The sequence below is a fragment of the Tamandua tetradactyla genome, chromosome 11 (assembly GCF_023851605.1).
Source record: "Tamandua tetradactyla isolate mTamTet1 chromosome 11, mTamTet1.pri, whole genome shotgun sequence".
NCBI lineage: Eukaryota > Metazoa > Chordata > Mammalia > Pilosa > Myrmecophagidae > Tamandua > Tamandua tetradactyla.
This window is the reverse complement of record NC_135337.1, coordinates 19478841-19505527: the sequence shown is the minus strand read 5'-3', so window position 1 is coordinate 19505527 and position 26687 is coordinate 19478841. Positions and strand designations below refer to the sequence as shown.

The 26687-nt window shown below is 37.4% G+C and overlaps 1 long non-coding RNA gene across 3 annotated transcripts in view; it reads right to left on the bottom strand.

Annotated features, from left to right (window-relative positions):
• Nucleotides 1–26687, bottom strand: part of LOC143649947 (uncharacterized) — a 70492-nt gene that overhangs the window by 3691 nt on the left and 40114 nt on the right. The window contains exons 1-3 of one of the 3 annotated variants that reach the window (XR_013159268.1): nucleotides 24262–24792; nucleotides 23716–23878; nucleotides 12105–12226 (exon numbers count right to left, since the gene is read on the bottom strand). This is a non-coding gene — a long non-coding RNA (uncharacterized LOC143649947). Of the gene's footprint in view, nucleotides 1–10921; nucleotides 12227–23715; nucleotides 23879–24261; nucleotides 24793–26687 lie in introns of those variants that run through there. The other 2 variants (XR_013159269.1, XR_013159267.1) reach the window with 2 other exon arrangements.

Sequence of the window (26687 nt, the reverse complement as noted above, 5' to 3'; positions counted from 1 at the left end):
AAACTGACATTGCAGAAAATTGAATCAGTGGTTGCCTCCATATAAGATTTTTTTAAAAAAAATAAAATTATGAAAAATGATATAGAGAAAAAATTAGAGCTACCAGGCCTGGGAATTATGAACATAACCTGGCAAGAAACCTTAATAGCTGAAAGCAAGCAATAACCAAATATTAAAGAATAAAAAAAGGTTCCTAGCTGAAAGATTACTCAAGTCTATGAACCAAAAAGACTTCATGAACCTAGAAAAAGAAGAAAAAAAGACCCACAATGAAATAGAAGCATTCAGAAAGGAAAGGGAAAAGCCACCTATGAAAGTACAAAAGTTAGGCTATCCTCAGATTTCTCTTCCATGAAACTGAATGACAGAAGACAACAGAGGAAATTTACAGAATTTTAATGGAAAAAGTTTGTGACCTAAAAATTTTGTATTAACCAAGTTATTATTCATATATGAACACACAACCGAAGATATTCCGAGATTGTAAGGATTCAGAAAAATATTGCAGCCCAGTTCTATTCTTAGAAACAAAGGAATAAACAATAAATTTCAAGTGATAAACTTTTAAATCAAAAGGAAAAGTTAAAATATAATATGGAAACGTGAGGATAACATAACTGGCAATTAGTGAGACAGCTTAAATATATTAGAATAACACAATTGAATTTGTTTAAGACTGAACATCCTTCAGCAGATATTTGCTGAGAATTTACCCTGCATAGGAACTCTTCCAAGTACAGAGAAAATAAGAGTAAACAAAGCAGACAGCATGCCCCACCCTGCTGGAAGTACATTCTGGTGGGTGAGACAGGTGTGAAACAAACAACCAAAGAGTGTCAGATAGTGATCAGTGATCTGAGAAAACAGGAAGATCAGGAGATAGGATCAGACTGCAGTTTTAGGAAGGTAGGGTCCAGAAGACCTTTCTGAGGAGCAGGGAATGGCCAAAATGAGGGAACAGAATTTTAAGGTATTAGAGAAGAGTTTTCAGGAAAATTCCAAGTACCTGAGGTAGGGCAGAGTTTGCCATGTGTATGGACTAGCAGGGAGGCAGCTGTGAGAGAAGGGAAGGGAGAGGGAAGGTGTTAAGAGTCAGCAGGGCAGCCATGGGCCAAATAACAGTGGGCAATTTAGTCATGGTAAGGATTTTGGATTCTGTTTTCTGGCAGTTGGAAAACCAATGCAGAATTTTAAACAGGGGAGTGATATGATTTAACAATGTTAAAAAGCATGCATTTTGCAATTATTTCGGGACTAGAACAAAAAGTGTCAGGAAGGCCAGTATGGATATTAAAAATTAGAAAACGTGAGGAATAGCAAAGAAATACAAAAAGTAGACCGTTTCAAATAAAGTTACAGAAATAAGGATTAACTCCTCTACCAAGCACACTACTTTAAATATTTATAGGAAGCCCAAAATTCTCTATCATTTTAAAAGAGCTCTTATGAGAGTGTTTTTACTCTATTTAAAAATTTATTTATAGCCCACTTATTAAAAAAAATATAAGGTAATTCCATTATATACTGTTATGAGATTTGCTGAAAACAAAAGCCAAAAAGTTAAAAAAGAAATTATGGATAAAGTAGAATTCTGTGCTGTCAGCACTTTAGAATTCTATAAGATACATTTTTTTCTGAAAGGATTAGTAAAGATCAAAACTAATTGTTTTTCCCAAAACAGATAAACAAGCCAACAAAGAAAGAAAAAACAAAGAAACAAAAATTCAACAAATGGTGTTGGAATAACAGGATACTCACATGGAAAAAGAATGAAATGTGACCCCAGGCATATATAGCAAACAAACAGAAAAAAACACTAACTGTTCACTCATCAATGAGCTACTGGATGAGATGATCTGGTACTTCAGTTTACCACAGAACTTCCAGAAAAGGGAGTTAAAGCATATAAACAATTAGTACCAACAAAAGAAAAAAAACATAATATGCTAAGTGAAAGGCACATAGTCTGATGAACTGAGAATCACTGCCAAGATGAGTTTCTGGAAGTCTGCACAATGCTTTTAGTAGGAATCCACAAGAAAATTATTAGAGCTAATAAGTGAGTTTCTCAAATTGTCAGCAACAGATTCTTAGATATGAAACTGAAAGTATAAACAACAAAAGAAAAATATATAAATTTGATTACATCAAAATTAAAAACTTTTGTGCATTGAAAGAAATCACAAAAGTGTAAAAACAACAACCAACATAATGGGAGAAAATAGTTTCAAATTCTATATTGTATAAAAGCATATTATCCAGAAAATATAAAGAACTTTTACAATGCAAACACAAAAAGGCAAACAACTCAACTGAAAAAAGGGCAAAGGACTTGATTAGATACTTCTTCAAAGAAGATATACAAATGACCAATAAATACATGGGAAGATGTTCAACAGTATTAGCTATTGTTTACATTCTAAACAATGGAATATTATTTGGCCACAAGAAAGAATGATGTTATGAGACGCACTGCAATATGAAAGAAATGTGAAAATATTATCCCCAGTGAAATAAGCAAGGCACATGGGATGAAAATTGTACAATCATACTTGTATGAGATGACTAGAAGAAGCAAATTTGCAGAGGTAAAATGCAGATTAGAGGATAATGGGAAGATGGAGGAAGCAGGGGTGTTTTATTTGGTATAAATAAGAAAAATAAAAAATGATATTTGTGGACAGAAGATAAATTTTGACATTAACTGAGTTATTAAAATTGATATTAAATTTATTGAAGTTATAAATTCAAAAAGCTTTATTTCCCTCATAAGTTTAAGATTGCATAGAATGAATAATAGACCCACATGTATCTACATCCAAACCCCCAGGACCTGTGAATATGTTACTTTATATGGCAAAAGTGACTTTGAAGATGTGATTATCCTTATAGCTCAATTACATCGGAAGGCTTTTTATAAGAGAAAGACAAGAAGACTAGGATCAGAGTCTTACAGAAGATATGAAGAAGAAAGCAGGAGTCATGGAGACAGAGGTTAGAAGATGCTGTACTGTTGGCTGAAGATGGAAATAGAGCACTAGTCAATGCAGGCCTCTATATGTGAAAATGTAAGGAAATGGATTTTCCTCTACAGTCCCCTGAAGAAACTTCCCGCTAACACCATGATTTTAGTGTATAAAAACCTGTTTGGGTTTGGTAATGCTGCCAGAAAGGTAAACACCAAAAATGGGTTAGATTTTATAATCTACAGTTCTTAGGCCATGAAAATGTCCAACTCAAAGTAGGAACAGGATGATACCTGGACTCTGAAAACAGATTGCTGGCATCCAGGACACCTCTGTCACATCGGAAGGCACAGGGCCAGCCTCTGCTGATTCTTCTTTCCAGGATTTCATTGTTTTCAGCTTCTGACTTCAGTAGCTTCCTTTGTGTTTCCTGTGGGCCCTCTCTTAACTTTTCTGGGGCTTTTCTCTGTAAGCATCTCTTAATTTAATCTCTTAGCTTCTAAGTGTGTTTTATCATCTTATAAAGGACTCCAGTAACAGTACTAAGACCTGCCCTGGGGGCAGCCGCAACTGAATAACCTACTCACTAGGTCCCACCCGTAATATGTCTGCACTCTGAGGAATGGATGAAAAGAACATGGCCTTTCATAACCGCTTCAAACTATCAGAACACCTATCTTGGACTTCTGAACTCCAGAAATGGAAGGTAATAAATTTACATTGTTTTAAGCCATAAAATGTGTGTTCATTTATTACAATAGCAATAAGAAACTAATACAATTATAACTTAAAAATCTTTTTAAATGACATTTTTAAGTATCATTTCAAGGAACATTTCATTAATCAAAAGGAAACTTTGAAACCATACATTTACAAATCCTGTTAATGAAACTATCATAAACTAATACAACTGCATTTAAAAGTTCAATATATTCGATATTTCAACTATTTTAATTAACATATAAATGCAATCTAGCCAATAAATATCGTTACTTTAACAAATTAGACTTTAAAATATGGTGGATCTTAAGTTTTCTAAGTATTACAATATTTGTATAAACACTATGCCCAATTCTTTTATACTGCTAACTTAAAATGACATGTCTAAAATCAAATACTCAATTACGCTTTTTAAATATAGAAACACTTAGCTGATCTGTTAGATCCAACTTTAATATGTTGGATCCTCTAAAGCATTATAAACACACAAAAATATAAATCTGAAAAGTCCGGGTTCAATTTCCAGTGCCTGCCCATGCAAAAAAAAAAAAAAAAGAAGAAAAAAATCCAAAAAATTTAATTACTTATCCCCTTGATATTTTTTCTAATTTTCATGGGTTAAGAATTGTTTGTTTCATTGGATGTGCAAGCAAATACCATGAAATGATTTGCCTTAAACAACAGGAATTTGTGCACAGTTTTGAGGCTACAAATGTCCAAATCAAGGCATCATCAAGGCAATGCTTTCCCCCTGAAGACTGTAGCATTCTGGAACTAGATGTCAGTGTCCTTGGTTCCTCTGTCATGTGGCAAGGCACATGGTGGCATCTCCTGGTCTCTTCCATCTCTTCTGAGTTCTGTTTCTGTTTCTTACTTTCTTTTATGTCTGAAGTCAGCCCATTTATAAAGGACTCCAGTGGTAGGATTAAGACCTATCCTGACTGGGATGAGCCACACTCACCAGAACTGAAATAACTTCATAAAAACGTCCTGCTTAGAATTGGTTCTCTCTCTCTCTCTCTCTCTCACACACACACACAAACACACAAACACACACACACACGCATGCACTCGGGAATGGATTAACATTATAAACATGTTTGTCTGGGCTACAAACAGTTCTAAAACACCATAAAGTATTTATACATTAAAGAATCAATAACTTCATTCTAAGGAAATTGGGCTTAAAAGAGCAGAAAAATTAGGGCCACAAAACAGGACTTTAATTTTTTGCCTGTTCCTTTTTATAGCCAGTATGCCAAAAAACTCGTACCCTAGAAAGAGGATGAGCTCACAACATACATCTTCTAGATTCAAGTAATAAATTAACCACTTCTATCTGTTTCACATCTGTAATCCTTATGTCCCACACCAGGGTATTTCACCATAGGGCTAGATTTGCTACTTACTGCTTCATTCCATATTCATTCCTTTTCAAATTTCTTCTATCTGTCACAGCCAAAATTCCTATATATATTTAAATAGCATCCAGTTGGATTTGGTACCTTTCCTGTCTGTTTCTGGCCCTAAGGTCATAGACTTTAAGGTTCTGAAAGTAATGCTGGAAAGATCTCTTCTGAGATATTCTGGAGAATTTGAATTTCTCATATTCTTTCAAAGGCAAAAACTGAGTACCCACTTATGTGTCATGTTGTGGTAAAGGGCTCCCTGTGTAAAGTACCTGAATGTACAGTTGAAAAGAATAACAATGCATTGAAAAGCAGGGCAAGGGTATAACCAATGAGAGCTGGTCAAGGAAGAAAACAATAGATTGCTACCACATGTCAGGTGGGCCCATTTTTGTTAGATCCAGTTTCAGTTATCAAGATAACTTCGGACTTGGGGTGGGTTAATTCTGGGCTGACCCAAGGCCCTTTATTAACATTAGGAGCTGTCTTTAGTAATCTCAAGACTCCAAAGTTGAAAAACTGGATAGAATAGGTAGAAGTGAGGGTCAGTCATAAAGGCACAAGATACAGGCTACACAATCATTATCAGAGATCAAGGCGATTGAATTATACTGCAAAGATTTCAGGTATTTCCTTCCGTCTGCTCTAATATACCAAAAAAGCAAAAGGAATATCTATATGATGATTCATCAACCATAATTATCCACTAAATCTTAATTTCTTAGTTAGAGTTATGTTATGTTTTGGTTTCCTAGCTGTTTAATCAAATACCATGCAATGTGTAGGTTAAACAATGGGAATTTAATGACTCACAGTTTTGAGGCTAAGAGAATGTCTGAACCAAGTCATCATCAAGGTGATGTTTTCACCCCAAAGACTGTGGTGTTCTGAGGCTGTCTGCCTCCAATCCTTGGCTCTTGGTTTCTCTATTACATAGCAATGCACATGATGGCCTCTCCTCTTAGTTGTCTTTCAGGTTCCACTGAATTTCTACCTCATTTCCTGTGATATCTCTTTTTCTGAGTTTCAATTTGCTTTCAGAGGACTGCAGTAATAAGATTAAGACCTGTCCTGGGCCTCACATTAACTCAAGGAATCTCATCAAAAAATTCTACTTACAATGGGTTCATACCCATAGGAAAGGATTAAGTTTAAGAATATGTTTTTCTGGAGTAGATACAGTTCCAAACCACCACACAGTTTGACTTTCACTCTATAAAGGACTTCAATAGTCTATCTTAAAGCCCCACCTAATTCAGTTGGGCTCTATCTTCATCGAAGTGACACTTTGAAGAGATCTTATTTACAATGGGCCAACACCCCCAGAATATTGGTCAAGATCATATGCCTTCCCAGCTGAGAGAGAAACCCTGAACTTCACTGGCCTTTCTTGAGTGAAGGTTTCTTATTGGTGCTTTAATTTGGACATTTTCATGGACTTAGAAATGTAAACTTTCTACTTAATAAATTCCCTTTTTTAAAAGCCATTCCATTTCTGGTATATCACATTCTGTCAGCTTGCAAACTACAACAACTACCTTGTACCATATATGGAAAAATACTTAATTAATAGCAAAATTAGGAAATGTGTTGAGATTAAGAATCATTCCTTAAAGCTGTGTGCTCTTGCTGGGAGACTCAAGTGTTGAACTTCCAAGAAAGAGAGCAGAGTGGGGAGCTCCAGATTTCATTCCTTCCACCAAAACAATTATTAAATAGACAGGAACTGCCTGAAACAACTATTTTGAAACCCCAGAGGCCAGAAGAACACTGTACAGCATCCTGGAAAGAACAGAAAGAAGATACTGGTGAGTTACAATAAAGAACTGTAAATTGTTCTCTTTGGATGGTGGTTACTAGCAGCCATCCCCCACCCTCGCAGCAGGCCATAGTAGGGTCCGGTAGGTGACTAGATGCTGATGACAGAAGGGGACATAGAGGTCCTCTTCCCCAAGAACAGGGGTGGGTATGGTTGATCACTGATCACAGCTCTTTTTTTCGCATGGGCAGGCACTGGGAATTGAACCGGGTCTCCAGCATGGCACATGTAAGAACTCTGCCTGCTGAGCCACTGTGGCCTGTCCTGATCACAGCTTTTGATAGGCAAATTCCAATCACTGGATCCTGGCTCTAAGGGCAGTATTGTTTCAACCTTCCCTGGACAAAGTTGGTAGCACCCAATGTTTCAACCGTTCTGGTAAATGTTAACCAGGCCCTTCACCTTTTTAATATGTAGGCTCTTTTTCCTGGAGTATAGACTGTCGTTCTCTACTCACACTATGCTGAGAACTGATCTGGGTTATCAACCATGAGGGAATGATGGTTGGGAGGTGTAGGAATCATCTGGCAAACCACCTACTTTCTGATAAGGTTGTTGCATGATCTCCAAGTAAGGAGATTTTTATTTAATTTTATTTTCTAACAGATGGTGGATACTTTTACTGACCTAGAAGTTGCAGGGGAATTTGGATGTCCAATATCCTCAGGCTCATTCATTTAAATATCGCCATCCCAGGTTTCAGGGTCCTAATCTTACCAGGATATGACTTTTACAAAGGAGAATTTTTGAAGAGGCACATTCAATTTCATTTTCATCTATGAGGCCCTTACAATCAGATAATGTTCTAGTTTGCAAGGTGCCAGAATGCAATATATTTGAAATGGAATGGCTTTTTAAAAAGTTGAATTTATTAAGTTGCAAGTTTACAGTTTTAAGGCTGTGAAAATGTCCAAATTAAAGCAAGGCTACAGAAATGTCCAATCTAAGGCATTCAGGGAAAAATATCTTGGTTTGAGAAGGCCAATGACATTCAGAGTTTCTTTCTCAACTGGAAAGGCTCATGGTAAACATGGCAGTGTCTGCTTTCTCTTAAGCCTTCTTGTTTCATGAATCTCCCCTTGGGTATTTTCCTCCTTCACCTCCAAATGTCTCTGGCTGTATGGGCCTTTGTGGCTCTTTCCAAAATGGTACCCTCTTAAAGGGCTCCAGTAAGCAACCCAACCTTGAATGGGAGGAGACACACCTCCATGGAAATCATCTAATCAAAAGTTACCACCCAAAATTAGGTGGGTCACGTCTCCATGGATAATTTAAAAACTCCCACTCAGTAATACTGAATGAAGATTAAAGGACATGACTTTTCTGGGGTCCAAAAATTTAAACCAGCACAGATGATGTGTCTGAATTTCTTCAGTCCTCTTTGAGGTGACAGGAGAAAGAGGACTTTTGATTTTCTTAGCATGTTTTAGGTTTGCACTTGGTTTCCCTGAGTGTGTGGAGATACACACACACATGCGCACGTATTGATGCACATAGAGCTGTACACATATATGTCTCTACATATACCAGTACATATATATTATATCTAGAGTTTTTATAGCAGAAACTATAGATATTTGTAATTTGTATGGCCTCTGTACAATTCTAGTCCACAGATAATGTATTTCCCAACATTACCTTTTACCTATTATTCAAAGATACAGTTCCTTAGGTATTGCAATGCCACTTCATTCCAGGGATTATCATTACTCCACTAACCACTTGCAGTGGGGTTCCTACCACCTTTAGAAAGACACCCATCTCAAAAACTCCATCCTGTGGCTCAGTGTCCCAAGGCCACTCCTGGTATTTATTTATGTCTCTCTCTCCCATTGGTGAAAGTTTTGCCCCAGGGGGCTTTAACTTCCCCTTACTACATAGCTATACATTCATGAATTCATGGTAAAGATCCTACTCTTTGGGACCTCCCCATGTCCCTTACAGAGATTCTGCTTTTAGGGTATCCTTGTTCTACCTGGACCCAAACTATGCCTTCCAAGAGGCTCTTTCCAATCCATTATCCTCTATGGTAAAATCCTGAAGGCTTCATCAGTCTGACTTGTAGTTTTTCTAGCAGTACAATGAAAAATGTAGCAGGTGTCTAAGCACTTCACTTTCAGTCATTTTCATTTGCCAGTAGGTTCACCAAAAATTATTTCTTAAACATAGTTTTCAAGTTGACTTTATTTCCTTGTTTCTTCACCTAAATGCCTCTTTTAAGCTTATGATAGGTGCTAGTTTTAGGCTTTATAGAAACAAGAAATTTGGGCTGGAAGGAAATTGCTTAATCTGATCTTTACCACAAGCCTGAATCTGTCTGATTAAATGAGAAAATTTTAGTGGGATTTTATAGCACAATTATTTTAAGCTTACTTTCTGCTGTTCTGGGAGTCTAGAAACAGATGAATTTTCCAAACCTGCAAAATCAAAATTCCTGGACTTTCTCAGTCACCTTTCATTTCTTCTCTTAAGCCAGTTAATATCTGCCTAAGCTCATTTCTTTTCCAGCATCATTATAATACTCAAAATAACTACCAGTGCATAGTAACTGTCTAGAATTTTTTTATCTTCTTTCCCTAAAGCTATAGGCCCAATGGACACTTGTTCTACTTTCATAGTTAGAACACACCAGAAATTGTCAAAGACATTGCATCCATGTAACAGTTTCTCCACATTTGCATTCTCTAATATTTGTTTTCTCGCTGACTAATACGTAACTGCCAAGTCAGTGCCAATCTTTTGTATTTTTAATAAACTGTTATCAGACTTTAAGGTATTAACTTCTATATTATTTGAGACAAAGCTTACTTTTTGTAAAAATAAATTCCCAAATTTCAATACCTTAACCCAAGGGGAATTTATTTCTCACTAATGTAACTGACAAAGTCAAATGTTCATGATCTGGGTGATTTTCTTCCACATAGTGACTAATGAACCTAGACTCTTTCCATCTCATAATTCTACCATCCAAGTGTCAGTAGGAAAAAAAAGATTATGGAAGAAAACACACCAACATTTTAAAATACTTCGGCCTGTAGGTGAAACTCATCAATTTTTGCTTGTATTCCATTGATGAGGTAAAGGTACTCTCAGGCTAGACCCCCATTTCCCAGCGACAATCCTACATAATAGAAAAAAGGAAACGAGTTGTGGTGGTCAAAGACATCTCTGCTACAGGTGTCTTTGTATTGTATTTTGAATTATGTTCTATCTGTTCACTGAGGGGACCATGCCTTAATTGCCTTTTCTTTAGTACAGATCAGCTTTTTTCTTCACCTGATGTCACAGATAGTAGCCCATTTTCACATATACACGTACTTGAACGTGATCTTTAATCCTGCCAGTGACACATTTTAGAGTCAAGTTGTTTTTATTCTCATTACATAAGAACTGACACATTCCATTAGGGAGATAGTCTGTGATAGTAGCTAGAGAAAGGGATTTAGAGAAGGATAGACCTAGTTTGAAGCTGAATGTGAATACTCAGCACTTTGTTTATTCATTTCTAAAATGGGGAATATTACTTGTATTAAGTAGAATAATTTGATGGTATATTATAGACATCACAATACTTTACCCCTAAATATTTCATCATGTAAAATAAGAACATTTTTCTACATATTGATAATGCCATCATCACATCCAAGATACTTAGCTTTAATTTAAAAATATTAAGTAATAAACAGTTCATATGCGAATTTTCCTAATCATTCCAATAATGCTTTTGTTGGCATTTAATTTCATTCTTCGACTCATTGAACATCACTTTGCATTTAAGTTACCATGTCTCTTTAGTCTCCTAGAACTGTTCCTCTGCCTTTTTTCAATTTCTTTTTTTTAAGTTTAATTTTTTTTTTTTGTCAATTATTCAATTGACCCTTTTTAGTCAGGACAAGTTGTTTTACTAGAACATCCAACAATATGGATTTTCCCAATTATTTCTTCTTGATTATATACAAGGTAGACATTTTTTAGCAAAATATCTCATAATTGATGTTGTGTACTTCCTGGCATCACATCAGGAGGGGCAAATCACCATATTTTCCCCATGATTGGTGATATCATGCTTGATGATTTGTTTAAGGTGATATTTACTGTTTTAGTTTGCAAGCTGCTGGAATGTGATATACCAGAACTGGAAATGCTTTTTGTAAAGGGGAAGTTAATAACTTACAAGTTTAAAGTTCTAAGGAAGTGAAATGTCCAAATTAAGGCACCAATAAGAGGTTACCTTCACTCAAAAAAGGCCGATCCGTCTGGAATATCTCCAGGAAGTCACATGGCTGGCATCTACTGGTCCTTTGCTCCTGGGCTTCATTGCTTTCAGCCTCTGCTTCTGTGGAGGTTCCTCACTTTACTTCTCTGGGGCTGGCTTTCATCTCTTGGCTTCCCTTGGCTCTTTCCACGTTTTGGCTTGCTTAACATCTCATGGCTATGTCTGCTGGGCTTGAAGCATCTCCAAACATCCATGTCTCTGCTCCCATGTGTCTACATCAATGTCAGCTCTCCTGTGAAATTTCTGTCGACTCTGGGGCTTCTGTCCTTTCTCTAGGCTACTGTCATTTCTATAGCCACTGTCTGCTCTGAGCTCTTTCCCAAATGTCTCCCCTTTCAAAGGACTTTGGTAAACTAATCAAACCCCCCCTGGAATGTGTGGAGTCACATCTCCATCTAATCAAAGGTTAATACTCACAATTGGGTGTGTCACATCTCTGTAGAGATAATCTAATTAAAAGTTTCCAATCTACAATATTGAATCAAGATTAAAAGAAATAGCTGCTCCCACAAGATTGAATCAGGATTAAAACTTGGCTTTTCTGGGGTACACAATACTTTGAAACCTGCATATCCAACATATTCTCTCATTGTAAGGGGCACGTTTTTTCTTTATAATTAACAAAGAATCAGTGGAGTAATATTTGAGCCTGTGTGAAGAGCCTGTCCTCAACAACAGTTCTCACCCGATGATTTCATTGATGATACTGGTCCAGATCAATTATTACAATGATGTTTGCAAAATGGTGATTTTTACTTCTCTCATTCCCTCTACATTTATTAGCTGACATTCTTTATGGAGCATAGCTTTCTTCTCCCCCCCCCCCCCACCACTTTTTTGGCCAACACAATGGATTCATGAATATTTTTCAATGTTTTAGTACACTATAAATTTCAATGCCCAAATTGGCTCACATTTGATGTGTAGATGCTCTTTCAAGCTGAACCCTGGGTTCTTCTGTTATGCTTCCTTCAGTCTTTGGAAGCATCAATTGATTGATGCTCTCAAATTTTATTTCTAAATATGGTCCTAATATCTGAAAGATAAAAAATCATCCCAAATTTATTCCTTCATATAATGTAGAATATGCTAAATTATTGTGACACGATTTAAAATAATTTTTAAGATTAGAAAATCTTGACTTAAATACAGAATCAAGAATGTACAAGAAGTGTGTATTCTTGGGTAAGTTACTCATCCTAAGTTTCAGAATTCTCATCACTAAATGAGACAGAACAATTATACTTACCTCACCAGATTATCTGGAAGATTAAGTAAGAACATATAAGAACAGAATTATCACAGTACTTGGAATTAAATACTTGATAAATATTAGCTATTCTAGAACTATAGAGCATTTCAAGCTATGGGGCTGTCAGTAAAATACTGCAATTTTAGAAATTCACTCCATCTTCTTTATGATCTGCAGACATCTATCTTTCATACCATAGAAAACTTTCCAAAGTCTCTTCTTTGGAAAAGAACTTTTTTTTTTTTTTTTTACTAAAAGAAAAATAATTTGGATCCCTTAAGTTTCAAAGCTGACCTTTTAAATTTTGACTACAGTTTTCCACTTTATTTTCCACATTATTTCACTGAAATTAATATTTAATTGACAAATGGCATCATTTATTTTCACTATTTGAAGAAACCATGTCTCTACAGGAAAAGTGGGTCAGTTAAAGCAACTGTGTTAGTTAGATTCAGTTGTCAACTTGGCCAGGTGAGCATACCTAATCTTGTTGCTGCGGACATAAGCCAATGGTACATGAACCTCATCTGTTGCCAATTACATCTGCAGTCAGCTAGGAGGCCTGTCTGCTGCAATGAGTGACGTTTAACTTAATTGGCTTGTGCTTAAATGAGAGAGCGCCAGGTAGCACAGTCTAGCAGCTTGGCATTCCTCATCTCAGCACTTGCAGCTCAGCCCAGGTCCTTGGAGATGGAGAAAGAAATCACCCCGGGGAAAGTTGTTGGAACCCAGGGGCCTGGAGAGAAGACCAGCAGAGACCATCCTGTGCCTTCCACGTAAGAAAGAACCTCAGTGGAAAGTTAGCTGCCTTTCCTCTGAAGAACCAACAAAATAAATCCCCTTTTATTAAAAGCCAATCCATCTCTGGTGTGTTGCATTCCGGCAGCTAGCAAACCAGAACAGATTTGGTACCGGAGAGTGGGGTGCTGCTGCGGTTTGCAAATGCCAGATATGTTTGAACGGTGTTTTGGATGGCTAAGGGGAAGACTTTGGAGGAACTGTGAAGAGATTGATGGAGAAGTCCTGGAGGGCTTGAAGAGACTGTTGGTGTAAATGAAACCACCGCCAATCTTGACAAAGGAGGACACAAAAGGGAGAGATTGGAGCTTGCAGAGTGAGAACCGTGGAAGTTCGGGTCTGAAGCCAAGAAACCTCGGCCAGGAGAGTGGACCCACCTGTATGTGTGGAGAGGGTGAGTTTACCCTGAAGGGCGAGGATGAGTCTCCCCTCTCATTGCAGTGGAATAGTTGTGCAGCCTCAGGCCTTGGAAAAGGCGTAGCACGCTCCTTGGGGGACTGGGAGAGCCTGGCTGCCACCATGTGGAGGGGTTGAGCGTGTGCCCCAGAAATGGCAGAGAGCCCAGGGGTGGCCCTGATGCCTGGAGAGAGTGGAGCCCAGAGGTGGTCTCCTCGATGTTCCCCGAGGTTGATTTGGAAAGAGGCCGGCCACTGCATAGGCCCTTGGAAGGGGTGGGACTGCCGCTTTCTATAGCCGAAGGATAAATGACTTTCAGACTTGGAAATCCAATGGTGTTTGCCTGCAGATCTTCCTTCCAATTTCTCCCTATGGAAATGACAATCTATATCCTGTGAATATCGTCCTTTGCATCTTGGCACTAGACAACTTGTTTTGAGATTCACAGGTCCACAGCAAGAACAGAATTTTTTTCATCTGTTTAAGGTGATGCTTGAAGTTGCCAAGTTGACAAGGGGTGGACATGTGTTAGTTAGATTCAGTTGTCAACTTGGCCAGGTGAGCATACCTAATCTTGTTGCTGCGGACATAAGCCAATGGTACATGAACCTCATCTGTTGCCAATTACATCTGCAGTCAGCTAGGAGGCCTGTCTGCTGCAATGAGTGACGTTTAACTTAATTGGCTTGTGCTTAAATGAGAGAGCGCCAGGTAGCACAGTCTAGCAGCTTGGCATTCCTCATCTCAGCACTTGCAGCTCAGCCCAGGTCCTTGGAGATGGAGAAAGAAATCACCCCGGGGAAAGTTGTTGGAACCCAGGGGCCTGGAGAGAAGACCAGCAGAGACCATCCTGTGCCTTCCACGTAAGAAAGAACCTCAGTGGAAAGTTAGCTGCCTTTCCTCTGAAGAACCAACAAAATAAATCCCCTTTTATTAAAAGCCAATCCATCTCTGGTGTGTTGCATTCCGGCAGCTAGCAAACTAGAACAGCAACAATAGGCAAGCTCGTCAGGGAGGTTGCTTTCTTAAGAACTAAAAGTCATGGGAATTTTGAAATTGACTCTGAGATGTGCCAAATATTTTGTTTTAAAATCGATACATGTATATTTTTGTTCCTTTTATACAAACAGGATGCAGCATACTATGAGGATTCACATACAATTGGTGCCTAATGGTGGAAAGCATCTTCAATGGATTAAATGGAAAAAAAACATTTTTACTGACTGTCATGGTTAGGGACAGGTGTCAACTTGGCCAAGTTGTGGTACCTGTTCATCTGATTGGGCAAGCGCTGGCCTGTCTGTTGCAATGAGGACATTTCATAGGATTAGGTCATGATCACGTCAGCTACATCCACAGCTGATTCCATTTGTAATCAGCCAAAGGGGAGTGTCTTCTGCAATTAGTGATGCTAAATGCAATCATGGGAAGCCTTTTAAGGAGGACTCAGAGGAGACAGGTTGCATTCCTGCTTTGGCTGGTGAGCCTCTCCTGTGAAGTTCGTCCAAGCCATCCATTGGAGTCATCGGCTTCGCAGCCTGCCCTGTGGATTTTGGACTCTGCGTTCCTACGGTCACGTGAGACACTTTCATAAATTTTATATTTGCAAGTGTTCCCTGTTGGTTCTGTTTCTCTAGAGAACCCTAACTAATACACTGACAGATTTATCTGATTTTATTCTTCATCTTCTAGTCACCACTTTAAAGATTCCAGAAATATGAAGCAATAGAAAATATATATAAGGTTTAGAACAATGGAATTCAAGAAAAATTGTCAATGGATCCCTTTATCTGGAAACTTAAATATAGCTTTTAAAACTACTCTGTAATAGATTCTGCCACTGAGCCATCGTCACATCACCCTGAACCTGGGCATTTTAAAGCACAAAAGAGAATACTCAATTATGTCCAGTTAATAAAGAAAAGTAGGACTATCATAGGCAAACTGTGTTATATGGTTGCTTTAGTAGTACATATTGCCATCTGTGACTTCTCTTTTGCTTTGTCTACAGCATCTTTTCGTGGAAAAGATGCTGGTTTTAATTCCAATCTAATTTTTCTTTTTTTTTTTTTGCAGTAATTATATTTACTGAATTCCATGATTTCTTCTTTAGTGAGTATCTGCAGTTTTAAAGTCTTATAGTTTTGTATTTGTTTTTTTCATGACTGTGAGTCTTTTGCCTTCAAAATTGATAGTAGTTTAGCTGGACATAAAATGTTTAGTGGGGGATATTTTCCTTGGCATTTTCCTCATGTTCAATCGTCCTTTATGGAGAAATATCTTTTCTGTTTTTTGGTTATAAACTTTCTTTTTACTCCTTGATCTTCTGCAGTTTTATTACAGCATTCATAGGCTTAGATTTAGCTCATTTTAATGTGCTTAGAAATTGCATTTCACTTCAGTGTGATAATTTATGTCTCTTTAGAGTTCTGGAAAATATTTTACCATTATTTCTTTAAAACAGAATTTTTCCCATCTTCTTTTCTGGAATTCTTATTAGAAAATTTGAAAACCCTTAAATGATCCCAAAATTCTCATAGCTATTCTTTGTTTCTTTATGTTAAAAATATGAGTAACATTTTTAGATAATTTTTCAATTAAATTTGTTCTTTGATTATGTAGATTTCATACTAAATAGTGGGGTTTTTTTTGCATTTCTAACATTTCTGGTTGGTTCTTTTTCATATTCACTATTTGGTTTTATATCTGCCTTTTTGCATTTGTTTTTATTGATGTTATTTCTTTATGTATCTCCTTGATTATCCTTGGAATACTCTGAAAATGTCTTCTTCAGAGTATTTCATAAGATTCTTTTCTTCTAGATTGAATTCATATTTCAACTGTTAACTTTCAGAGCCATCTTTCATAGAATTCCATTTATTTTTTATATGTAATAGAATTTAGAGACTCTGGTCTATTGAACCATATAAAACAGAAACATTTCAGCTTTAGTTTCTTTAAATTTATTTTCCCTTCTTTATTTTAAATATTTGGCTTTTTGCATTTGCCTGTACTTGTCCTTTCGGGATCGTATAGCTTCATCAACTTTTGTAATGTTCTTTTGGGTGTCCAGCTTTACTTCAACATGGAATAATCTCATGACATAATCAAATAGTGTGCATCTGATTCAGTTACTGGATCATGAGGCTGCATCTTTTTCTTCTCACCTCTGTTGATACAAATGTTTCGTAGAAAACTTCCCATCCAAGTAATATATCAGTATATTAGCAACTTTTTTTTCTCAAGCCCCCTTGCATGAACAGAATTCCCTTATTTGTTCTGGCCTCAAGCAGTTTTCCATTTTGTATGAACAATTTTGTTCTTCATGACCTCACGCTTACCAAATTATTGGGCAACTCTGCTTCCCGTCCGGACGCTCATTAGTCCTGTGGTTTTCACCAGCTTGCTGCTTTATGTGTTTATTTCAGATCCACATTCAACTGGACTTCCCTTTTTTTTTGCATTTTATTGCTATTTCTACATATTTGGAACATAAGTAGTAAATATATACAGTCAAACAACAATAAAAGGCCATTCCACATCACCATCAGGGACAAACAAAACAAAACAGCCCTTAGATATGATCTCACACAGGTAAAATTGGAAATAAAAGGTTAAAATTAATGTCAGACAATGAGTATTGATAAGGATCTAGAGAAATGAAAACTCTGTGCATTCATTAGTACAACCACTTTGGATTTGATAGTACCAGTGAAGCTGAAGGTGTAGGCAACCTTGGAGTTAAAAATACATTTCTAGGTATATTTCTTAGTGATACTCTTGTACATGTGTACAATGATGGGTGTTACAAAAATAAATCATAAAATTGCATGACAAGGACAATTAGAAACAACCTAAATGTTTATCAAAAGGAGAATAAATAAATAGAGTATAATCACATCATTAAATACTATGTACAATTTAACTTGATAAAATAAAGTATCTGCAGATAAATCTCCTGTCAATATAATAGGGGGGAAAAGCAAGTTCAGAATAAACCTTAAATTGTATCATATATAGAGTTTGAAATCAGACAAAACAATATTATACATTGTGTATGTGGAAATAAATCCACCAGAATATATTTCTTTGTATATATCTATCAGAACATGTAGTATGAAATTATGGTAAATTACAATAAAGACACGTTATGACTGTAACTTGTATGGTGTGGTATGGCATGTATGGGTATGAGTGTGTGTGTGATGGTGATTTGACCAGAGAAACAGTAAATGAAGAATAAGGACGAATTCTGTCTTTCTTTCTTAATCTCAAATATCTGCAGTGAGTTCTGAAGTTTTGTAGATATGACATGAAAAGAAAAAAGTTATGAAGTACTGAACTAAATGGTTCTTTCTTTCCATTCTTTTTTCTCCTGTTGGATGTGCTCCTTTGCTTCTGACAAGATATTCAACACCTTTTTGTGGGCTCTTATGAGAGTGGGTATATTATTTGGAAAAAGTCCTTGTGTCTTCATGAAATGAAGAAAGCAATCCCAGTTGGCTCAATGCTTATACTACTAACCAGTCTCACACCTTCTGAAAAGGCCTAAAGAAAGTTTCGCAAGTGTGTAGGTGTTGCTGCTTTTAAGTCAGTTATCCACGTCACTTTGTGCTTGGTCCCAGTTCCCTGTGTGCTCCATTAGTATCAAAGAATAGAAATGTCTGCAAGATCAGGTGGCTCCTGCAAGCCCATAAAATGCCAATTTATATGAAACCGAAATGAATCGCTTGCTGTTTTAAACCAGAAATATTGTTCCCCAATTTCGAAGGGTATAAATACCAATCAGTAAAATTTGACGGCCTATGTTACTCAGTAGTCCTAAGTAATGACTGCATTTGAACTTTCAATTAATGCACTAAATCTGTAATTTATATGTTATTACACACAACACATTATTAGTTTTATTTATGATACTAACTACTTAATTACAAAACGCCCAAGTGAACAAATTGATCTATACTTCTGGTTTACTTTTACTATTCTAAAAGTCTCAAAGGAAAGCTCTATATTACAATTATTAATACATGAAATATGGTATTTTAAGAAGAATGTAAATGGATGAAAGTTTAATAAGTGACTAGCATCCAATATGGTCTTTGGTTCCCATTCTGATATTTGTAGAGCTTCCAGACCTTAAGAATCACACATTGCAGGCAGGCGAAGGGCAAGCCTCCAGATATGTTTTATGAGCCCCGATGTAGCCTGCTGCCTACATGTTTTTCAAGGCTGGCAAAGAAAACCTGGCAGCCCTAGATTACATTTCTAATTAAAGTTTTAAGTGCTATCTAAAATGCACATATCTAAATGCCTGCATTGTTTTTGTCCTCACTCAAATATTATCCTAGCACTAAAATGTCACTTTCATATAAACAAGACTCTGAAATGGTCAATATTTTTAAGGTATAAATTAATTTTATGGGAACATTTAGCAAACTAATCTAAGTTTCAGAAAAAATACTTTACATGATCTGAAAAGGAAGTTTCTGCCTGTTTTTAAATTTTTGCCTTTTGACACAATTGCAATGAAATAAAACAGATTTGAAAAGCACATTTACATTTAAAATGTGACGTTAGTTACTTGCTTTAAGCATTCTGACATTCTTAAGACAATTTTTAAAATATCAACCATTTCCTGTATCCTCAGTTACCACCACTTCTGTATGGGAAGATCAAGTCAAGTTCCCTCACCAAAGAAGAATCAGGTAGCGCTAAGATGAAATCATTTGCCATGGAGTACTTTGCACCATGCCTCCATCTCACCCTTATGGCTCTGGCTATTTTGCAGTCCTCTGGTTTTCTATTTTTGCAATATTTTCATCTTCATATTGCTCCACCTTTCCTCTCTGATTGTCCACACTCTCATGCACCCTTTCCCTTCAATCCTTTATAATCCATTCTACTATAAACATTCTCCACTGGATTTCTAATTACTTCATGAATATTACTCATTTTTTCCTAAAACATTTTTATTCTGAAATGATACTTATACAAAGAAGCAATAAATTTCAAAGTACACTTTAAGAAGTGCTTTTAAAATAAATTACAATGTATGGTATGGGTTATAGTTTCATCATTTCAGTTATTTCCTTCTAGCTTCTCTAAGACATGGAGGCTAAGAAGAAATATCCGTTTAATGATTTGTTAAATCCAATCTTCTCTAATACAATTCCTCCTTCTCTTTTCATCTTTCTCCCACTCTATAGTTATATTTGGGCAATGTTCATTCTAACTTCTTCATGTCGCAAAGGGGTGTTAACATGGGGTAGGGGGATGCAACTGGTTGATGCTCTTGGAGATAACTCCGGGTTTCAGGGCTTATCTGACCTAGGATTCATCTGGAGGTTACAGGTTTCTGAAAAATAAACTGACTGAAACTTTTTATAGAGTCTTAGATAGAGCGTTAGGTATTTGTTAGGGTTTACAAGAATACTGTTGATTGGAGCTTGGCATACCTAGGCAATTAGCAATTCTAGCTGAAGCTTGCATAAGAGTAACCTCTACAATAACCTCTTGACTCTATCTGAAATCTTTTATCCACTGATACCTTAATTTTTTACATTTTCAGGTAGGCATTGTCGATCTCACAGTGCCAGGGTCAGGCTCATCCCGGCAGTCATGTCCCATAGAGGGAGGAGAATAAAAATTTACTTGCAGAATTAGGTTTAGAGAGAGAGGCCTCATCTGAACAACAAAAGAGGTTCTCTTGAAGTGACTTGGGCATAATTATAGGTAGGCTTAGCTTCTTCATTACAGAAGTGTCATAAGTGCAAGTCTCAAGATCAAGGGTTTAGCTTATTAACTTGGGAGACCCTAATGGTTGAGAGAATATCAGGAATACCCCAGATGGGGAAGTTGAATGTTCCATTGTTTTCTCAAGTCTCTCAAGAAACTTGACAAATGCTTTTTTATTGTCTGCCCAATATACTCTGGAATGTAACAGGATATTACATTAAGCTATATAGAATTACAAGATTTCATTCCCTATTGTAGACTCCATGTGTTTCAGTTGTTTAAATTAACTGAGCTTACAGGCTAAGTTAGATTATGTACTACAGAAAATTTAAATTTTGGACAAAATAAACATCTCTTTCTTTGGTCTCACACAGAAGGTGAAGTTTTTAAATATAGACAATATCATCCTTTACTCTGTGTTCTGTTATCCCTAGTCCCAACCAGCTCAGCTTTGATCATATCCTTTTCTTGGCTTCTTTAACAGTTGCTGTATGGAGTAATGCTGACATTCAGAGCTCCAAAACTCTTAACTCTGAGTCTTAGGTGCCAAACAGGTACCCAAAGTTCCAGATAAATAACAGGTGATATACCTACAGCATCTCAGAAGTTAGAAATAACAATTAAAACTCAGGAATAAATGTGACTACTGTAGGTCTTTACATTCTAGGTCTCAATTTTCTTATAAGTATTTTCTAAATTAGACCATGCAGTATTTGTCCTTTTGTTTCTGACTTATTTTGTTCAACCTAATGTCCTCAGGGTTCATTCACCTTATTGCAGGCCTTATGACTTTGTTCCTTTCTGTAGCCACACAATTTTATACCATATGTATACACCACATGCCCCAGGAGATGCTAAGCTAAGAGATGAAATCCAGAGTTTGTCACAGAGAAGTTAAGAGAGGACCCGCAGTTGCTTAAAGAAGAAAATACTGCAGGAAAAGCCAAAAGGACTCACAGGAGCTGAGCCATGTTGGAAGCTAACCCAGCAGGGAAGAATCAGCAAACATCACCACGTGTCTTTCCATGTGACAGAGAAACCTCAGATGTGATTGGCCTTTCTTGAGTGAAGGCACCCAGTTGTTGATGCCTTAATTTGTTCATTTTCATGGCCTTAGGATGGTAAATTTGTAACCTAATAAATCCTCTTTGTAAAAGCCAATCCATTTCTGGTACACTGCATTCTGGTAGCATTAACAAACCAAAACATACTTCTCAGTCAATGTCCTGTTGACCATCACCATCTATTGGCTATTGTGAATAATGCCACCATAAACATCACCCTACAAATGTTTATTTGCTTTCTGGCTTTCAGTTCTTCCAAGTATATTCTCGGTAATGGCATTGTCTAGTCATATGGTGGCCCTATACCTAACCTCCTGTGGATCTACCACTCCCATCTGGAGGAGCTGCACCTTTCTTCTGCCTTACCAACACTGAACAGACATAGCTTTCTCTCCACATTTTCTCTAGCACTTCAATTTTTCTGTTATTTATTTATTTTGAATCTGCACATTTAGTTGAAATATAGTCATATAGCATATAGTCTATCCAAACTAAACAATCACAGTATCCTCACTTTTTTGTACATTTTTTTGTACACTCACCATCACTTCCAATTTTAGAAAAGTTTCATTGCATCAAAGAGAAAAATAACAGACACACTCACTCTATAAGATAAAAAACAAAAACACCCCATATTTCTTATCTTCCCCACTCATTTACTCTAGTATTGCTGTGGTACTAGTGAAGTATTCCTGTTAAACATATTCCATAGCATGCAATAGTTGCAATGGTAGTTTTTCCTATATACCTCTCTATTATTAACTCATAATAATAATTTATAATCCCAACAGTGAACTACCATCCCCTCTATCCATTCCCATACATTTGAGCTCAACTCTGTTAACAAATCTGTACATATTAGGTAACTACTCTCCGTTCTCTAGCTTCTGCCTATCTCTGGATCCCCTATATTCTACATTTTAGGTCTCTGAGTTTACATTGTCTAAAGCGTTTGTATAAGTGAAATTATATAGTACCTATCCTTTTGTGTCTGGCATATTTCACTCAGCATTATGCCTTCAAGATTTGTCCATGCTGTCATATGCTTCAGGACCTCATTCCTTCTTACTGCTGCATAACATTCCATCATATGAATATCCTGCGTTTTGTTTATACACTCATCTGTTGATGGGCTCTTGGATTGTTTCCATCTTTTTTTTTTTTTTTTTTTTACATGGGCAGGCACCAGGAATCGAACCTGGGTCCTCTAGCATGGCAGGCAAGCATTCTTGCCTGCTGAGCCACCGTGGCCCACCCTGTTTCCATCTTTTGGCAACTGAGAATAATATCACTATGAACATCAGGGTGCAAATGTCTGTTTGTGTCACTGCTTTCAGCTCTTCTCAGTATTTACCAAGGAGGAGAATTGCTGGGCCGTAGGCCAACTCAATATTTAGTTTTTTGATGAATCATCAAACCGTCTTCTATAGGGACTGTACCATTACATATTTCCACCAATTCCTTTTTCTCCACACCCTCTCCAACATTTGTAGTAATGGCAGCCATTCTTATAGGTGTGAGGTGATACCTCATTGTGGTTTTGATTTCCCTAATAAGCTAATGAAGATAAACATCATTTCATGTGCTTTTTATCCATTTGTATTTCCTCTTTGGAAAACTGTCTATTCATATCTTTTGTTCATTTTGTACTTGGGTGTTTTGTCCTTTCATTGATGAGTTGTAGGATTTCTTTATACACACTGGACATCAAATTCTGTGTCTCCTCCAGCTTTTTAATTTGGTCATCTGGCTTGGCTTTATCTTCCTGCATCTTCATGTGCTTTGTGATTTTCTACTGATTTCTTGACATTTGATTATCTTGATAACATTATTTGAAAGTTGATTTCCCTCACTCAAGATTTTACGGTTGTTTGTGTTTGCATTGAAGGTCTCCATTGGCACTTGGCTTATCAGTAACTCCTGGTCAGACCAAGGCCAAGGCCTTCTTCAGGACATGCAAGTCTATTTGGTCATCTGCAGAATATTTGGCAGAATAGTTTTCCACAATGCACTTGCCCTGTCTTCCCAGCAGATGTGCACTCAGGACACTTCACCCAGCTCTTCCTTGACTGAGGCAGCCTGCTGGGTGGGGTACAAACCAGTGATAATCCAGTCAATGCAGTAGGTCTCTGTAAGTGCTGGAGACCACCAGCCCCAGATGGTGGGGGTGGGCATTGTGCTCCTCTGTAGAGAATCCACTTAAGGTCCTGATGGGTTGGGTGATTACCAGGTTTCTGAGTTGAATAACCTTGGGCTGTGGGACTGAGAGTTTCATCTTACCCAGTCTTCAGCCAGCTTGGAAGTGCATGTCAATCAGCCCCAAGACTCCTGTCCACCAGGTATCCACTGGCCTCTGTAGTATGGGAGGTGCTCTTAGTGCTTCCATGTGGTTCTCTCCCTTGTCCCCACCTCTCTGCCTGTGCACCATGAGTGCCGGGGGCCTCTGCGGAGAAAGGATACAGGTGGCAGAACATATCGAGTGACTATTTCTCCTGCTAATTTTCAGACTGGTTGTACTCTGCTCTGTTTCCCCATCTCCTCCCAAGGGAAGGGTTCCCCAGTCTTCCCCCAAACCAGCTGCATGCAGCAGCCTTCCTAAGTGTCATGGGATAGGCACTGCACAATGCAGTAAGGTCTCTCTCTATGGCTAAAATAAATCTGTTGATTCCTGAATTCCCACAGGAGAGCTTCCAGATATGGAACTGAGAGATGGCTCCCCACATGGCTGGGGAGACGAGAGTGTGGGAGTGCACAGCTCCTCCCTCATCTGCTCTGGGCTGCGCATCACAGCCAGTCCCAGAAGCAGTCATGATTAAATAAACTCACCTTGTCCTTCCAGTTACAATTTCTCTGTTTTTTCATCCAGGTCCTGCTCATACAATGTAGAAGTCCCTCTCTGGCCGCTTGCACCCTGGAAACTGCTGTTCCATTGTTTTCTTCCACTTCTCTAGTTATTCCATGGTGAAGAAGTTAACACTGCCTCTCCTATTCCCTGAAATATTGAGATTTAATGGGCCAATGCATTACCATATAGCCTTTCATTTTGTCTTGCTCTCACTTCTTTTCTCTAAACCTTGATCTCCAGTTTCACTATTTCTATTTCCTGAGCCTCTTTTTGTCCCTACTTATCAGGCCATTCTTGGATTCATTTTATTCTCTTTTAATGTAGACAATATCCTTGAGCATGTCCACCATTCTCTCAATCCATCTCTGTTCATCCACTAAGAAATTCCAAATCCTCCAGCAATGTAAATGTCTCTTTGTCAAAACTACTGCCTGAATTCATAAACAGTGTTAGAGAAAAATCCACAGCCATTATACATGTGCCAATAAAAAAATGATAGGTTTTCAACATGAGCTAGAACTCAGTCAGTTTGTTTGTTCCCATTTTTATTGTAGTTAACTACAATAAAAATTTTAAATTTTTATTAAAAATGTTAAATGTTAAAAATAGTTAACTTTCTACTCATTATTTTCAAACTGCTTGTTGCACCCCCATCTTCTCCCTCAGCAAATGTCTACATTTCCCATTTTGTAACGTAAAAGATCACCATGGAAATTTATTAATGTTCCCGATCTCCCTGAACCAGATTTCACTGCATCCATTCCTACTCTTTACTCCATTCTCAGAGGAGGTTTCCCTCTTTCTGTCCCAATCTAACTTTCCTTCTGTGAGCACCTTTAAGAGCTACTTGTTCTGTCATTGCAATTTTCCTCTCACAAATTCTGCTTTGCAATCTACAAATGTGGTCATCTCTCCCAGATTAATAAAAAAGAAAGGAAAAAATCCTATTATAATATCCTAAACTATCTCCTTTCTCTCTCAGCCCACTCACTTTCTATTCATTAAAACTTAGTTGTAGTCCCTTGGAAATGGATTTTTTCGTGGGCAAAAATCTTTAGCTGTGAAATGCAATGGGTGTTTTGTAAGCCTTACCTTGTAGAACCTCTTCTGTAATTTACCTTTTTTGACAATTCCTTCCTTGCAATTAGCTTTCTCTCTGGTTTATATAATATCACATATTTATTCACTTGTTTATTCATTCAACAGGTATTTATGAAATGATGACTATATACAATGGCTGTTCTATCACATCTTTTTTTTTTTTTTTTTTTTTTTTGCATGAGTAGGCACCGGAAATTGAACCTGGGTCTCTGACATGGCAGGCTAGAATTTTGCCTGCTGAGCCACCACGGCCCACTCCGTATTTATTTTTGTCTCATACCTAAGGACCTGTCAATTTGAATCTTGCTCTCTATGTAGGGCGTACCTTCTGTATTAAGCCTTCTGAATACCTGTGCCAGTTTGAAAAGGTTTTTGTACCCAGAAAAGGCATATTTTAATCCTAATCAACCTTATGGGAAAAAAACGTTCCTTTTAATCTTTATTCAGTATTGTATGTTGGAAACTTTAATTAGATTTTCTCCATGGAGATGCGATTCACTCAAGGGTGGGTGTTAAACTTGATTAGGTGGAGACATGTCTCCACGCATTCCAGGTGGGTCTTGATTATTTTTACTGGAATCCTTTAAAAAGAGGAAGCACTTTGGAAAAACTAGAGAATGACAAGAAAGAAAGCCAGGAGATTCTGAGAGAGCAGAGAATGCAGCAGCCACAAAAAGCAGAAATTCCACCAGCCAGCGGCTTCTGAAGATGAAAAAGGAAAATGCCTCCCGGGGAGCTTCATGAAGCTGGAAGCCTGGAGAGGACACTAGCAGATGATGCTGTGTTTGCCATGTGCCTTCTCAAATGAGAGAGAAACCCTGATCATGTTTGCCACGTGCCTTTCCACTTAAGAGAGAAACCCTGAACTTCACTGGCCTTCTTGAACCAAGGTAGCTTTCCCTGGATGCCTTAGGTTGGATATTTCCATAGACTTGCTTTAGTTGGGACATTTTCTCGGCCTTAGAACTGTTAACTTGCAACTTATTAAATTCCCCTTTTAAAAAGCCATTCCATTTCCAGTATATTGCATTCCAGCAGTTAGCAAACTAGAATAATACCCCAGCCCCAAATAATTTCTCCAGCCTTTGAAATCCTGTAAGGGTGACAGTATGAGCTACATACATTAGCATTTAATTTAACTACCATACATAGTACATTATAGTCTTTTGTGTATTAAGTCCTGAAGGAACTAATAATTGGATTAAAAGTTCTTTGAAGGCAGTGACCATGTATTGTTCATCTCTCTTCTGTATTGCCTTGTTAGTGATAAGTATTTAATAGAATTGTAAATTTACCTTAATCTTCA